We start from the raw sequence: 11,649 nt of genomic DNA, 5'->3' as shown, positions 1-11,649 counted from the left end.
AGTGAACTGTGGCCTGGATGCAAAAATCATTCAATTCTATCTGTAGTGGCACGATTACTACACATGAAAGCGGAGCACCATTTTTTAGATAGGTGTTACGATGATTTTGTGTAGTTATCAAAAGAAATGTTACCTAAAGGCCATTCGATGGTGGATAATTTTTACCGGCCAAAAAATTTAGTTCGAGGATTATGACTACCCGTGGAAAAGATTGATTGTTATCAAAATAATTGTATGATATACTGGGGTGTTGACTCCAAATTAAGAGAATGCAAGTTTTGTAATCTTTCAAGATATTAATGGCGGGGTCAAGGTACTGGTAGAGTTCAAAGAGAAAAGGCTTTCAAGGAGATGTATTATTTCCCTTTTGTTCCTCGCCTGCAAAGGTTATATGCATCTAATGCGACAGCCGAACACATGAAATGGCATGCTTTGCATGAATGCGAGGAAGGTATAATGACTCATCCGTCAAACTCTGAAGCCTGGAAACAGTTTAATAACAATCATCCTCTATTTGCTGCTAATATGAGAAATGTGAGATTGGGGCTTTGTACTGATGGGTTTCAGCCGTTTGGCCAATCAGGACAACAATATTCATCATGGCCTGTCATTGTCACACCATAAAATCTACCACCCTCAATGTGTATGAAAGATGAATACATGTTTTTGTGTGTAATTGTACCTGGCCCTGATAATCCGAAATACAAAATTGATGTGTTTCTACAACCTTTGATTGTCGAACTTAATTGTTTATGGGAGTATGGGGTTGAAACGTTTGATATTTCAGCCAATCAGAATTTCATAATGCGAGCTTCTTTGCTTTGGACCATCAGTGATTTTTCAGCATTTGAAATGTTATCTGGGTAGAGTACGACAGACAAATTGGCTTGTCTTCATTGCATGGAAAACACTAATGCATTTATACTAAAAAATGGAGGTAAACAATTTTGGTTTGATTGTCATCGCAGAATCGCAGAATCTCACCCTTGGAGGAGAAATCGACAATGCTTTAGAAAAAACAAGACTATTTCTGATCCCCCTCCACCTATGAAGTCTGGAGCTGAAATATTATAAGAAATTGAAGATCTGGGGCTTATGAGAGTTACAAAGTTAGGTGCAGAAGAGGTAAATGGTAGAATTGGCAGGAATAGCGGATGGAAAAAGGAAGCATCTTCTAGGATTTGCCATACTGGAGTTCACTTCTTATCCGTCATAACCTTGATGTGATGCACATAGAAAAAAAAATGTGTTTGAAAATCTGTTCAACACTGTCATGAACATTGAGGGGAAATCCAAGGATAATGCAAAAGCAAGAGCAGACATGAAGGAAATTTATCATCGACCAAAACTTGAGCAATCTATACTTACTGGAAAGTTTCCAAAGGCATGTTATTCTTTAGATAAACCCCAAAGATAAGTATTATGCAAATGGGTCCGATCATTAAGGTTTCCAGAAGGATACTGTTCAAATATGGGTAGATGTGTCGACATGAGAAAATACAGATTGTTTGGCATGAAAAGCCATGATTGTCATATTTTCATGCAAAGATTGATTCCTGTAGCATTTCAGAAATTGTTGCCAGGGAAAATTTGGGAGGCAATGACAGAATTGAGTCTCTTTTTCAGGGAATTGACGATGATTGTTATACAATGCGATGATATGGACCAATTAGCGCGAGAAATCCCAATAGTGATACGCAAATTGGAGCGAATTTTTCCACCCGACTTCTTTGATTCAATGGATTATCTGCCGATTCATTTGCCCTATGAATGTCATATAGCAGGACCGGTACAATATAGATGGATGTATCCATTTGAGAGGTGAATTACTAACATCTCATTCTAATCATTACAATGTTACTTCAACTCATATTTACATATTGTCTTTGTACAATTACAAACACCTGCAGAAAATTAAAAAGAATGTGTGCAATAAGGCAAAGGTTGAGGGATCAATTTGCAATGCATATTTGGTGGAAGAAGCTTCCACCTTCTGTTCACACTACTTCAAACCATATGTTTACACCAAGCATTGGAGAGTGCCGCGTAATGATGACAGAGGAGATTGATAGAATTTGAGTTACAAGGAAATTTAACAATTTTCACCTATCCTAGGCGTACAATTGGTAAATAAATAAATAAAAAAGACGATTAACTGATGCAGAGATACAAGTAGCTCAAACCTATATTTTGTTGAATTGCAAAGAGATTACACCATTTGTACAGTAAGTATAAATCTTGTAAAGAGTCTAAACTTAATACAGCTTAGTTAAATCATATTTATGATAATTTTGTTCGCTCATAAACAGGAAATATATCAAGCTTTTACGGTTGCAAAATCCCAATTTGAGTGATACTGCAGTTGATGCAAAACTGGACTCTGAATTTGCAGAATGGTTCAAGTGTTATGTAAGTAACTTTCTAGTTACACAACATATATGTGTACATTCTTAGATTTCACTCGTGTCATTACTATTTCCCATAGGCTCGAAGCTCGGGAAGCGATATTGATAATAGATTCATTACTGATCTAGCAAGGAGACCTCTACTAGTTGTTAATGCCTACTCTGGCTACTTTGTAAATGGTTATAAATTTCACATGAGGGTTATGGGGCAAGCAGAAAGACAATGAACAATGGTGTTTGCATAAAGGGATCAAACTACAGTGACGAGTCAAATGATTTTTATGGCAAATTGGTTAAGGTTAGAATATCCATCCCTACCAATCAAGTGTACAATCTTATTCAAATGTGAATGGTTTAATCCTACGCCAAACGTTGGCATGAGGGTTCATCCTAAGTATAATCTTATGGATATGTTTCAAAGAAGAAGATATATGAAGTACGAACCTTTTATGTCGGCGATGAAAGCTGCACAGGTGTACTATGTCCCATATCTATCATTGAAATGAGATCAATGTGATTGGATGACAGTAAGTAAAATCAAGCCTATAATAGTTGTTCATGCTTTTGAAACCAAACAATCTACTTTACTCGTAATATCTGAGCCATTTTAAGAAGTTGCGGTTGATACGCAATCGATGCAAGTTGTTGAAGATTTAACGAATAGACTGGATGATGAAAGCAGAACTTATGTTGAAATAGGAGCATCAGATGATGAAGAGGAAGAAGATCAAATCATCATGGGTAACTCAGAAGACGAAGATCAAAAAGAGGAAGAAGAAGAAGAATAGGAAGCAGATGATGATGAAGACGGAAATACTTAATGCATTATATATTATGGATAATAAACTAATAGATGTATATATAATATTATTAATGAAGAATTTTAATGTTATTCACTTTCTTTATACATATTTACCACATGTTCTACAATTCATATAATTATATACATACATATGTAGGTTCTGTTATCTGTAGCACAGATGGCTAGAGGCAGGGCGGTTGATTCAGACGCGTCTAGTAGTGGTCCACTGGAGGTCATGGCCGAGCACGCAGTACACGCGGATGAGGAGGGACTATCCCTCCTCCTTCTTCTTCAGGTACATCTGGGGCTTCATCCTCTGCTTAGCCTCCCATGCCGCCATCACTTCCTTTTGTTCCTTCCTCTTCTACCCCACCTCCTGGACCAGTAGAGTCTTCATCGGCTTCACAGTCACCTACTGCACCAGGTAATCATAAATGTCATTTACTGTCATTTCAATTTGTGAACCCCTTCCCCCAAATGTCATAAGCATGTGATGCATATGATGAATGAGAAGAAATACACGTGATGTGTGTAAGTCGCCACCTTGTTTAATTATTTAAGGGTAAACTAGGAAAAAACCCTAAATGACTCCATTTTTTAATTAACCTAGTTACTAGATTAATTATCCCAATGATTAAGGCACAATCTACGAACCCGAGATGGATCCCGAGACTATGTCATGCTGATAAACTAATCGATGAATGAATGTTTTGCAAGGTGAATGATGGATTAATGAAATGTTTGAGTGATTTTGACTTGCCACCCGGGGTGAAATCCCGAACGTGCCTACGTACTTCCGTTTGAATGGAAGATCAAAGTCAACGTAGTTCGATAGGCCTTCTTTGAAGGGCTTTGAATGGGTATGCTTTATGCATGAGTGTGTATGCTTTGTGCATTTTGTGTGTATGCTTTGTGCATGATTTTGTGTATGCTTTGTGCATGAGTGTGTATGCTTTGTGCATGAGTGTGTGTATGCTTTGTGCATTTTGTTTAGGCATCTCGCCAAAGATTGATTGATTTTTAGGCATGTTGCCAAAAATGTTAATTTTGAGGCATTTGTGCCAAAATGGTTCATTTAAACGATTTGTCGCTTAAAAGATTGATTTTAAGGCCTTTGGCTGAAAATTGGTTCATTTTAAGGCATTTTGCCAAAAATGTCGATTTTACGGCTTTGAGCCGAAAATGGTTGATTTTAAAGGCATTTTGCCAAAAGATTGATTTTAAGCGATTTGTCGCTAAAAATGATTGATTTTAGGCCTTTGGCCAAAAGGTGTTGTTTTAGGCAATTAGTTTGCCAAAATGTGCGATTTAGGCTTTAATGCCACGATTATCAATTAATCGGGCGTTCGAGCTTAATCACAATTTATTGTCGAAACGTGATTGATTAAGGCTTTTAGCCACAATTATTGATTAATTGGACTTAAGCCGGATTTGTTCGAAATAAGGCAATTGAACCGTAGTTATTAATTAACTAGGCTCTTTTAGCCAATATTGTCGGATTTAAACTTTAATACCACGATTATTGATTAACCGGGCATTTAAGCTTAATCAAATTAATTAAGGCAGTTTATTTACCAAAAATAATGACGTGAATGCATTTATGCAATTGTAGAATTATTAAGAGTAGAAGAGAAATATGCATGAAGTGCTAAAATTAAATAGGCAGAGTTTTGTTTACATACCTGATTTAATCGACGACCACTTCTTAACTCCCGATTAAGCTCCTCGCTTAGGAAATATTAATTAATTTTAATTTGTTTAATTTTAATGTCCAAATATCACAATAAAAATGCAATAAAAATTAAATTAAATGCAAAAAGCGGTAAAGAAAACGCAAGGAGCGTGAGAGGGAGAAGGATTCGTCCGTCAACACAGACAGGGGTACCAGAAAATGGCTGAAAATGGCTTATTTATAGGCCATTTTCGGGTCCAGGGCGGCAGGTGCCCCCTGGCTCGGCGGCAGCTGCCGCCCAAGAGGCTGGGCGGCAGGTGCCGCCCAGTCGGTGGGGCGGCAGGTGCCGCCCATGCTGGGCGGCAGGTGCCGCCCAATCGGTGGGGCGGCAGGTGCCGCCCATGCTGGGCGGCTGCTGCCGCCCAGGCGGTGGGGCGGCAGGTGCCGCCCATGCTGGGCGGCAGGAGCCGCCGTGTCCGGCGGCCGGCGCCGCCGTAGCTTGTGGTGGCCACCATGTCTCGCTCCGGGAGCTTTTTTGGGAGTTTCCGACCTCCAAAAATCATTCCGGGACCGGTTCTGCGATCCTCGTGAAATTCCGGACGTTTCAAGTACCATATTGACATATTTCCAGTAAATGTCCAAAATGACCTCCGGTCCGGCCGGACTGTTTGCACAGTTGCTGCAGCAAAGTCAAAGTTACTGTAGCAAAATCAAACTAATTGGCATGGCACTGTAGCAGCGTGTTTTCCTCCATTTAAAGAGTTTCACATGCCACCAACAACATGAGAAGCCTCAAAATTTGAGTATTCACACAATTATATATTAATTATTTATTTATATTAATAGCATTTGTCACTTTTTTTTGCAGCTTCATCAGAGCCATAACCAGCTCAGTTTGGTAGCAGGGTAGTAAGTACTTATTTACGAAAAATCAGTTTACTCATCCCTACTTGCCTAAAGATTATCTCTTTTATCAGGCAATTCTAGAAGCCACTGGCTATGTTATCTTCTCTCCCGTTGTTCGGGAAGAAGGAGAGTGGGCATACAGTAAGTTTATCATTAAGCGAGTATTCGCTCAAGAGGATTGGGGAACCGATCTATTTCAAACGAAAGAAGTACACCAATGCCGTCCCATGTATTTTAATTATTTTGACTACATGGATGCATGGTCTGGTGCCCTTTGCTATGATAATCGCCAACGAAAATTCAGTTGGTTCATAGCCTTTAATTTGGCTAAAGAAGAATGGGATTTTTCCCTTTGGTTCCAAGAATGGTTTTACAATTGGGGCATCTTTCCAATTGTAATGCCTCATAGAATTAGAACCATTTATGAACAATTCTGTGAGCTAAATCGAACTCTTAAAAATCCTAGGCTTACTTTTACAGCAGCCTATAAAATTCCATGGATTATTAAATGGGACTATCAAATTGTGGTAAAAAGACAATTAAAATGGGAAGAATCTAAAGTTGAAGTTCCATGGTTAGCTCGCCGAGTGCTCTTGCGATGGTGGGATAAATGTAATTTTTTCAATCCACCATCAATTTATGCTGCCAAAGGACTGCTAGATTTTGCCAAAAAACACAGTCCTATGAAGAATCAGTCCTCTGAAGTAACATCTCCATTAAACTTATTTCAATTACTCAAAGAAATGTTTCATAACATTCCTAAAGAAGAGATAAAGAAACAATTATTCCAGGCACTAGATGTTGAGATACCATCAACAAGTAAAGGTAAAGAAAAAGCTGAATCATCTAAATCAAGGCACGAGCGCCTTCAAGAAGATAATGATTCTTCTGACAGTGATAAGATTATGAATGATATGTTTGTGGACAGCCAAGACCCCTATGACGTGTAATCCTTGCCAACTGGCATGAGCGAAAAGAAAGTATTTGCATCCTGTTTGCTTTTGCTAAAGAAATAGCATATCTTATCTTATCGCACTAAAGAGATTCTAGTGCGCCTTATCTTCTGAAAAGCACTTATGCTTATCTTCATTCTGACGCACGCCATGACATTAGATAGGTACTTTTATTCTGTATATATAGATGTGTGTGTTTTAATTGTGAGCATCAAAAAATTTTAAGAGTTTTAGTTTTCTCTCAAACTGGAGAGCTTAGAGTTTATATATGAAGCTATAAGTAAGCTTCAAAAACAAGTGTGTGAGATCGACGAGCAACTAGGACAGCTCGGTTTGGCTTGTAATAACCTCGAATTTGCTGTAAGTTTTTTTTTCCTTATATTAAGTTTGTAATGTCTTATATTGTTTCTGCTATAAATAATTTATGTTTGATTGATTTTAAGAATAGAAATCATATTAGATTTTTTCGACAAAAGTTAGTAGAGACTCGTAATGAATATTGTAACTGTGCTGAATCTGAACGAACATTAGCTCTGTTTAATGTTCTGGTTCACTGAAATTTATGCGAAACCATTTATCAAACGGTGTAAGGTCTTGATCTAGAACCATAATTTTGAATGGTTGGGATTTCACACTTTCTCTTTCATAGCCCATATCAGATGGTGTTGGGCTTTTAATTTCATAAGTGGGTTGAACTATGTTTTCATCAGTTCGGTTGAGCCCACTAATTGAATTGACCCGACTAAGCGGCTCAGCAGACGTAGATGTTCTTGGTGGTAGTGGATAAGGTTCGATTGGGCTTGGGAGACCAGAGAATGATTTTCTTGGGCCTAATTTAACAGTTCTATTTCTGGAGAACCGTAAGGCTACTGACCCTTCAGGTAATTCTTCTACTGAATCTAGTTCATGAGATTCAGGTTTTTGAGGTTGAATTACATCCTCTAACAGCCAATTATCAGGTAATTTGACCTGATCCCATTGAATGGCTTTAGGTACTACTAAATTGCTTTTGGATAAATTTGTAACGAATAAAGTTGTAAGTCCTTTAGGCATTATTAATTTAGTAGTTTCTTCGCGTAAATTAGGCAAGACAGTATTCATAGCCTTGTAATGAATTCGATAAATGAGAAAAATATTTTCAAATCCTGGTAACATGTCATAACCAGAACTTTGAATATCAAGAGATAAGGCTTTCATTAAATGAAGATTACTAAGAGACAGAGTAAAGTTAGGATAACACGAAAAGTAGATGGGTCCATCACATAGTGATGACTCCACTACTCCTAATAAAGAATCATGAAATTTATTATGTCTTTTATCTCTTAGGCAAACAATTGCAGCAGTATTGAGTCCTAATCTAATAGCAGGTTTCAACGCTACTTGGACCATACCTATATGCAAAAAATTATATTTTTCTTGATGTTTTGTGATTAATTCTTGACAAAACAAAGAAAAAGATTGAGATCCTTCATGAATTGGAACAGCTTGTTCAACAGTTTTCATAATATAATCAGATTTAAAAAGGAAATTAGTATTAGATTTATATATCATATTAGAAGAAACTGTAGGTAATTTCCAATTACTTAAACTAGCATCTAAATTTTCTGCTAATATAACTTCCTTATTTTTATGTTTTCGTAGGTGTCTGTCCATAGAGCTAGAACTAGCACTTCGAGACAAATTACTAAATAATTGATTCATAGCTTCAGATCACTGTCAACGTTTTACTCCTTGGCCTTAACGCCTATCCACAGCTTACACGGCACTCACGAATACGCGACTTGGGGTTTCACTTCAGCTATGTTTTAATATTTTTGCAACTTTGGCTCTGATACCAGATCGGCCCAGGTGGATTATATATATTTTTATTTTTTATTATTGAGCAAGCAGATTATCTAAGAAGCGGATAATAACATTAAACAGAGCTAATGTTCGTTCAGATTCAGCACAGTTACAATATTCATTATGAGTCTCTATATGTTCTTCAAAGATATCATGACCAGTCTCTACTACCTTTTGTCGAAAAAATCTAATATGATTTCTATTCGTAAAATCAATCAAACATAAATTATTTATAGCAGAAACAATATAACACATTACAAACTTAATATAAGGAAAACAAACTTACAGCAAATTTGAGGTTATTACAAGCCAAACCGAGCTGTCCTAGTTGCTCGTCGATCTCACACACTTGTTCTTGAAGCTTACTTATAGCTTCATATATAAACTCTAAGCTCTCCAGCTTGAGAGAAAACTAAAACTCTTAAAATTTTTTGATGCTCACAACTAAAACACATACATCTATATATACAAAATAAAAGTACTTATCTGACGTCATGGCGTGCGTCAGAATGAAGACAAGCATAAGTGCTTTTCAAAAGATAAGGTGCACTAGAATCTCTTTAGTGCGATAAGATAAGATATGCTATTTCTTTAGCAAAAGCAAACAGGATGCGGATACTTTCTTTTCGCTCATGCCAGTTGGCAAGGATTACACGTCATAGGGGTCTTGGCTGTCCACAAACATATCATTCATAATCTTATCACTGTTAGAAGAATCATTATCTTCTTGAAGGCGCTCGTGCCTTGATTTAGATGATTCGGCTTTTTCTTTACCTTTATTGGTTGATGGTATCTCAACATCTAGTGCCTGGAATAATTGTTTCTTTATCTCTTCTTTAGGAATGTTATGAAACATTTCTTTGAGTAATTGAGATAAGTTTAATGGAGATGTTACTTCAGAGGACTGATTCTTCATAGGACTGTATTTTTTGGCAAAATCTAGCAATCCTTTGGCAGCATAAATTGATGGTGGATTGAAAAAATTGCATTTATCCCACCATCGCAAGAGCACTCGGCGAGCTAACCATGGAACTTCAACTTTAGATTCTTTCCATTTTAATTGTCTTTTTACCACAATTTGATAGTCCCATTTAATAATCCATGGAATTTTGTAGGCTGCTGTAAAAGCAAGCCTAGGATTTTTAAGAGTTCGATTTAGCTCACAGAATTGTTTATTAAATGGTTCTAATTCTATGAGGCATTACAATTGGAAAGAGGCCCCAATTGTAAAACCATTCTTAGAACCAAATGGAAAAATCCCATTCTTCTTTAGCCAAATTAAAGGCTATAAACCAACTGAATTTTCGTTGGTGATTGTCATAGCAAAGGGCACCAAACCATGCATCCATGTAGTCAAAATAATTAAAATACCTGGGACGACATTGGTGCAGTTCTTTCGTTTGAAATAGATCGGTTCCCCAATCCTCTTGAGCGAATACTCGCTTAATGATAAACTTACTGTATGCCAACTCTCCTTCTCCCCGAACAACGGGAGACAAGATAATAGGGCCAGTGGCTTTTAGAATTGCTTGATAAAAGAGATAATCTTTAGGCAAGTAGGGATGAGTAAAGTGATTTTTCGTATAAATTTTAGTAAGTTCATGAGGCGCCATATTACTTTGTTCTTGAGTAATTGGCGCAAGAAAAATATGATTCGGTGTTATTAATGGAAGACCATCTTCATGAGTTCCTAGGACGCTGTTTTCATAAGCATCAGCTCTTGGTTTATCTGGATTTTGAGACAAGGATGAAGAAGCTTCAATTCTTCTTTTGGAGCTCATCTTTTGGTAATGTTCCTGTAAGAAATTCTCGTGTTAGAAAATCTGGGAGAGAATTATTTTCTCCTTTGATAAATTCAATATCAAAATCAAATACTGATAAAATTGCTTGCCATCGAGCAAAGATTTGCTTGGAGGCAATATTTTTTACATCTTTCAGTAAAATTTCTTTTGCGCTTTTACAATCTACTCTAATCAAAAACTTTTGATTGAGTAGATCAGATTTGAATTTCTAAACACAAAGAACTATGGACAAGATTTCTTTTTTGACAGTAGAATAATTAACTCGAGGTCCTGTCCATATACCACTAGTAAAGCGTACTAGTGTTTCTTTATTATTTATTCTTTGTTTAAGAATTCCTCCATAACCTTTATCAGAAGCATCGGTTTCGACTATTTTAAAGGCTTCTGGATGAGGAATTGCTAAGCACGGTAAAGTTTTGACACGCGCTTTTATTCGTTTAACAGCTAGAGTATGTTCATGACTCCATGCTGGCGGATTCTTTTTTAATCGTTCAAATAATGGCTTTGCATCTTGAGCTAATTCTTTATAAAATTCAGAGACATAATTCAAACTTCCTAAGAATCGTTGTAATTGAGTTTTATCAGTAATCACATCAGGAAATTTATTTGCAAACTCAATTGCTCTGTCTATAGGGAGGATTGTATTATTTTCTATCATGTGTCAAAGAAATCTAATTCTTGTTTGGAAAAGTTTTATTTTCTTGGCGGATACTACGAGTCCATTAACTTTGACTATTTTCATAAAAATTCTGAGAAGCTTCAGATGTTGATCTATGGACTTAGAAAAAAATTAAAACATCATCTATATAAATAATGGAAAAGGTTGTATAGGGTGTGAAGATGTCATTCATGATCTTCTGAAATTCTGAAGGGGCATTTTTTAGCCCAAATGGCATCACATTCCATTCGTAGTGGCCAAATGGAACGGTAAAGGTCGTTTTATATCTATCTTCCTCAGCTATTTGTATCTGCCAATAACCAAATTTCATATCAAATTTGGAAAAAATGTTGGCTTCATAAAGTCTATTTAATAGGTCTCTTTTATTAGGAAGAGGATATCTAATCCATCGTAAAGCCTTATTTAAAGGCTTATAATTAATGACTAACCTAGGGACTCCTCTTTCTAATTCTGCATTATTTTCAACGTAAAAAGCAGCACAGCTCCAAGGGCTATGGCTTTTACGAATTAGACCTTTAGCTTTTAATTCCGCAATTTCTTTTTTGCATATTTCTAAATGCCTAGGCCCCATAGCAATGAGCCAAGCTT

The 11,649-nt window shown here is 36.7% G+C and overlaps 1 pseudogene; it reads left to right on the top strand.

Moving 5' to 3' along the window:
- Window positions 1–417: 417 nt before the first annotated feature.
- LOC149496980 (uncharacterized) lies at window positions 418–2,229 on the top strand (annotated as a pseudogene).
- The last annotated feature ends 9,420 nt before the right edge of the window (window positions 2,230–11,649 follow it).

This window comes from Jatropha curcas, chromosome 4 (assembly GCF_041381405.1).
Source record: "Jatropha curcas cultivar XTBG-Jc1 chromosome 4, XTBG_Jcur_1.0, whole genome shotgun sequence".
Taxonomy (NCBI): Eukaryota; Viridiplantae; Streptophyta; class Magnoliopsida; order Malpighiales; family Euphorbiaceae; genus Jatropha; species Jatropha curcas.
Note: the sequence above shows the minus strand (reverse complement) of the source record. Positions and strands in the feature narration are given on the sequence as shown.